The following is a 6,368-nucleotide window of genomic DNA, read 5'->3' as shown; positions in this document are numbered from 1 at the left end:
TTCAATGAGATGCCCATACCGAAAAGTTCCCTGTCGTCACCACTCAAAGAAGAAATCTTCAGTACTTTGACTCGAAGCTTGTCACTTTCAACATCCCTACTTTTTTGGGCAGTTTTTATGTGCATGCCCATCCTTACCGCAGCTCCAACATTTTATTTCTCTATTTCTAAACATCTTGCTTTCTCACGAAAGGCGGATCTCTCGTATGATATTTTCTAACAGTTTCTCCAGATCAGCCTTTGAATCTGTGGCTGAAACTACTCTGATGGCGTTTCTGTCATTCCGTGAGGCTTAATAAGTTGCCTCAATCTTGTGTGGGTAGTAGACTAGAGCGGATCTTACACATCGACGAGTCTAAGAGCCTTTTGTGTCTCTGAGTCCCGCACACTGTCGATGAAGTGTTGAAGAGTGAAATCTCGACGTACTTCAGAAGGGCAGTCTGAAAATGCAAGGTGTGACAATCGTTGAATGTAATAGGCAAATTCTTCGAGACCTTCTGCCGTTTGTTGATAGCGGAACTTCAGTTGCAGTCGGCTGCGTTCGCTAAAGCAGTTTTCGCCAAATCGCAGCCGAAATTAACTTGAAAGGGCTTCAAAATCATAGCATTACTCCTCGGAGAGTGTTCCCAAGATGCCGGCCTCATCTCTTCGTAAAGCAGCTGCGAAGTTGAAAAGCATTGGCTGTTGATTCCCATCCGTTAGTCTTACCGAGGACGAAGAAATGATTTTTTGACACCTGCCAAGAGGATTTCCCGTCAAAAGTAGAAGAATTGATAGCAGCTGGAGCTGTTGATAGCTTTGATTTATTTTCTGAAGCAACTGGTTTCAATTCTAGTTTATTTGCAAGGCATTTAGTTTTCAAATCTTATTCCGTGTCAAAATCTTCTTAAATTTTATCGAATCTTTCTTCCATAGTAGAGTCCCCAATACAGCTATTTCTTCCAACTTTATTTTTAATTTCGAAAAATTTTAGTTCAACTGAATTCACTCTAGTTTCAACAGTTTTTAATTTTTTTTTTTGGAATATTCCTATTCACAGGATATTTCTTTCTTAAATTCTTCTTGGTTGGCGTCCAACTTGACCTCCATCTTTTCTTGGCTAGCGTTCAATTTGGCCTGCATCTTATATTGACCAGCGTCCATCTTGACCCTCATTTCTTCTTTGCTGGCATCAGGTTTCTCCCTATTGGCATCAAGCTTCGCTTCCATCTTGGCCTATATTTTCTGCAGCATCTCCGTTAAATTATCCACAGCCATTGCTCTTGTAGTTGGCATTCAATCCAACTTCTTACACCAAAAATGTACCGAGCGTAGAGGTTCGTGTCAATTGGAGATAAATAAAACAGTCCTTAAGACTCCAAAAATTTATTGGAAGAATCTTCCAGAAAATGCAGTGATTTACAGCACGAATAATCGGCTACTACACAACAAATCACTGGCTTTGAAACCACACACTGTTCACAGGAGACAAGCTAATCAGAACACTATTGCAGTCCCTAATCTAGTGTTTTCTACTACTCTGAGAGGCACACTCCTATTTATATAGGCTTGGCGACGGAACCCCGGAACGTTCGACATGCTTCTAGGCAATTCTCGTATGACTCCCTAAATATTAGTCCTATCGCTTTGCACAAGAATTTTCCGGAGCGATCATTTTGTAGCCAAAATGGTCGCCAAAATTATAGTAAAGTCAGCAGAAATGACGCCAAACCGAGTTTTCTATAAGAAATGCAATTGGTGTTATTTTCTCCACAGACTTCGCTAGAATTACGCAATTTTCTTGCACATTTTTTAATTAAGCAGTATTTTTAAAGCTCATCTGAGTTATTCAGTTTACTAACAAAAAAAAGTTTACAAAATTATACACATACTAGGAGGCTCCGCCCCCTGCTCGCTAACGCTCGTCAACCCCCGAGAATTGCTACGCAATCCTATGTGGTTCACGCCGTGAACCATGGCTCGCTGCGCTCGCTCGCCAATGGACACAATGTTCTAGCATCATCAAAGACATAGTATTTTATCATCAAGGACATAGTATTGTACTTATGTAGAAGAATTCTATCAATGTTCTTATTGGCTTTTAAAAAAGTATATTAGCTATTTAGATTGTACATGGTGAAAAAATCAAAGCATTTGCTAAATGAGAAACATGTTAGCAAAATAAATTATCAAATATTGCAGTTACGCACCTAAATTCAACTAAATATGTATAATAAATTAGTTAATGCTAGAAATTCTGAAAGTTTTAGAAAAAAATTTTATTATTCAAAAACATAAACTTTAAACCCTAACTTTTCCTTGTGAGATAATAACCCTCAAAAAGTCTTTCACTTTCAAGAACACAAAAATTTGTTTCTATCGCCAAATGAAATATTTTTTGGTGATCAGCATTATTGAAATCAATTTCTATATTAATTAACATTTGTGATAAAGTATTTTAACATTTTAGAACAAAAAAAGGATGTTTTACATACAATAAATTAAAATGCATGGCTGTTAGTATTAGCCGAGAAATACCACGTGGAGATCGCCATGCTGCATTTCTAATCGGGGAGTTTCGATTTTGGCAGTTCCCCTTGCCTACTGCCAATCGAAGTTTCAATTAAATTTTTTCCGAAAAACATTTTTTTCTGCAAAGCTCTAAGAAATTAACACTAAGCATTTAGAATTGTTTTGAAAACACAATTATATATTTGGCATCTTGGAGCAATTACTGAAAGGCTGTCAAATGACTTAACTCTTGACAGGCAAATATAAAGTTGTCCATGACTAAAAACTTGTTTAGTCAATACTGAACTGATTTTCTCAAAAGATTGTGTGCCTTATTTATAGTCACGGAGAAGGCCAGCCTAACTATTTCCTAATTGAGTTTAAATTAAATGTTATCATGTTTTTAGGGCACGAATCTGAATTGAACAACCTAATAATGCTCACTCTGGTTATTGTTTCCGTTTTTAAAAGCGCTATATGTCGAGCCACCTCATGTGACATTTGCCATGTGACATTTTTAGCTGCAATCATTGGTCTATTTTCTAGCGTTGCCATTCGGGGAGTTGTAATGAGGCTTTTTTTTGGTGCCGTGTAAGAGAAATATATATATAGATTTGCGAATTTGTAACAATAATTGTTTGAATATTATTAAAACTACAAAACTTTTAAATTATTTTCCATGGAATTGTAAATAATAGTAAGACAACTACAAAACTAAAATATAAATTACTGATCACTAACTCTTTGGTCTTCATTGTAACGAGATTAAAAAAATGCTCTCAAATGTTAGAAACAATTCGCTATCATTTTGAAACATTCATATATCATTTGAAGTTATCCTTTCATTTCTCATACACAACAGATGGCGCTGAGAAATGTTTTTTATCCTCCAACAAACGACTGCCATGCTCGATTGAATCCATTGCTCAAATCCTTCTTTTCAAAATTTTGCCATTTTCTTCCCACTTCAAAAGTGAAAAGAATCTTCGGACAGAGCTTAGAGCTATAGAAGAGCAAGTCAAAAGAGTTGAAAAGAAAGATGTGTCGAAACTGCATTGTACAGAAAGAAGAAAAAAAGTAAAAATTGAAAGATCGCTGAAGAAAAGTGCCTGTATTTTATCGTTCTTTCGCACTCTGAACATGTTTCAGAAAAAAAAATGCAACTTTGCAGAAGTACTTTGGCAACAGGTGAATCGATCGTTATGAAATATATTCAATAAAATGTTTACATTCGCAGACGATTTTGCCTAAAAAAAAACATCTTTTTTATTTATTCGTAACTTTAGGTTTATATTTACCTACTTATGACTTACTTTCGTAGCATGCAGCATTCAATTTTAAGACAGAAAATAACAGACTTTAAAACTGATTTTTCTTAGTATTTAAATAAGAATTTAATTTTAAAAAGAAAGACGAAGAGAAAAATCTTTATTTTTCGTTCGTTATTTAATGTGAATCTTTCAAAACATTCTTTTATAATAAAAAATTTTTTTTATCCTATTTTAAATTAATAATCATGGGTGAGTTTTTTAAACTTTAAAAATGGCGTTTTTTCAGTTCATTTTTTCCCCTTATAATATCTATTTTTAAATTGAGAGAGCGAACTTTTGTTTTAGCCCAAGTAATTTAATTTTTTTTCTAATTTCCGTGGATAAGACTTTTAATGTTTCATTTTTTTAGTTACTTAAGAGGGTTTTTTTTTTCATTTAAAAAAATTTTAATCCCAACTGAGTCCGTTATGAATTTTACCACCAATGATTTGAAAAATGCGAGTTTATAGAAAAAATATTTGTGAAATTATTATATTGTGTAACTTAACGACGAAAAAATTTCACAAGCGTTGTTTCGATTTCTTAGATACAAATCATTATTTTATATTCTGATTATGTTTTGAAAAACTAAAAAGAAATTTTAAAATTTTGATTGCATTTTTAAAAAAAATCAAGCTTAAAAAATGAGATCTTAATTAAATTATAAGAAAACCGACTTCAGATTACATGAATTTTTACTTGCAGACCACAACGTAAAAATAATTCATAATTTAGTTGTTTGTAATGCCGAAAAAACTCACAATTTTAACTTTGACGTGTAGTTAACGATAAATTTTGAAAGATATTCATCTAGGCAAAGTTTATTTATAAAGTTTAAAATGAAAAATATTGATATTCTTTAAAGATGTTCTTTAAAGGCTTTAGCTTTATATCAAAAAGCATTTTTTTTAACAAATCATACGTTTTTTTCTTAAGAACAGCTGTAGGGTTTTATCCTAAAAGAGTGTTCATGATTGTTAAATTAAGTTCCATTCATCTTCAATCATCGCTCACTATGTTTATTATGAAAATTGAGCAAAATATCAGTTTTAAAAATAGCTGCAGTGTTGTAGAAATGAAAAGAGATAATAAATTATCTAAATTTCTAATTTTGAAGAGTTACTCAATCACTTTAAACTGATAAAAAATATGTAAAATTAAGAAATTATTAACTGATTTTAATGCATTCTAAAATATTCCGTTGTAAGGCTCCGATGCATCAAAGGATACTTTTTCCGTAAAATCCATTTTACCATAAAATATTATAGAGTAAAGTTTGCAGCAATATGTATTTAATTAGAATGATCCAGTAATTTTGAGGTAATTATTACTGTAAAATTACGGTATATCAGATTTTTTGTTTCTTACTATGTTACAGTTAAAGTCGATTTTATGGTGTAAAAAGTATCAACACCCTGAGAACCGGTAATTTTTTCCATAATTTGATCTTGAATTTTTTACAGCGTGTTTAATTTAAAACATTGCTTTGAATTTCAGCTACTCTAACTGTGGCTTTTTTTAAAATTTTCCTTACCAGAAGAACTTAAAAAAAGCATTCCTAAGTAGTCTCCTTAATTCACAAAGTACAATCAACCATTAGGTACACATGAAATACAAACATTAGATCAAAGGTCCTTCAGAATTGTTCTTTTTTTGTTTCCTGAAATTTGTGAGAATTCAAACTATCCTTCGTTTTGACTTTTTCCCAAATAAATCTAAATCATAGAAATATCACCATTATTATCTAGATTATTGGAAGAATGATTCCAATCTCCAGATCCAATCCAATCTTTAATTATGCTCCCAAATCCTCCTTTCATCTCGTACATCCGGAAACCGAAACCATTTCCATCTCAACTGGAGATGTCAAGGCGGAAGCGTGTTTAAGAGCGATTTGAGAAACCACATCCGTGATTTAGTGGTGCAACAGGTGATATTTTTCGCACGTCTAGCAACTCAACTCGGAACAGAATGAAAGAAGGGATAGTGGGAGACCCAATTGAACCCCCACACTCTTTCTAGCATATCACGTGTCACCCGAGGGAGGGGGTATATCTTTCTTAATCCTCTGTACTCTCCACCCCAATCCATGGATGCCCCCAACTGTCAAGAATTGTTTGCCATGGAGGATCGTTTCTCCAGAAGTTGAGATGTCTTTTGGGCTACAATCCGGCTCGATCGATTTCCCGTCGCTCAGGCTTTGATTCTCTGGTAATCGCTTCCAGGATTTTCCCGGATAAGGAAGAAGAAAGGTTTGTGCCTGATTTTGTGGTCATGGAACCGACAAACTCTTGGTACACATTAGATAAATTCTTTTTCTGGGAGAAATATTTTTGATAAGAAGGTTCATTAGCAGTTGACAACCGGAAGAAAAAAAACTGATAGCAATGCTATCGGAATAGATAGTAGATTATATTTTCTTCTTTAATCTTCATATTAAGTAAGAAGAAATTATCACTCACATAGAGCCAGAAAATAATTTGTAGTATTAAAATTCAATTTAAAAAAATCATACAGGAAATGCTATATATAAGGAATATTTGAAAATAAAATTAAAAATAAATATAAA

The 6,368-nt window shown here is 33.2% G+C and overlaps 1 pseudogene; it reads right to left on the bottom strand.

The window, feature by feature from the left end:
- Window positions 1–291: 291 nt before the first annotated feature.
- LOC147803089 (uncharacterized) lies at window positions 292–1,208 on the bottom strand (annotated as a pseudogene).
- Between the last annotated feature and the right edge of the window lie 5,160 nt (window positions 1,209–6,368).

Source organism: Parasteatoda tepidariorum, chromosome 10 (assembly GCF_982258835.1).
Source record: "Parasteatoda tepidariorum strain Cologne lab strain chromosome 10, Ptep-v5.0, whole genome shotgun sequence".
Classification (NCBI taxonomy): Eukaryota; Metazoa; Arthropoda; class Arachnida; order Araneae; family Theridiidae; genus Parasteatoda; species Parasteatoda tepidariorum.
Note: the sequence above shows the minus strand (reverse complement) of the source record. Positions and strands in the feature narration are given on the sequence as shown.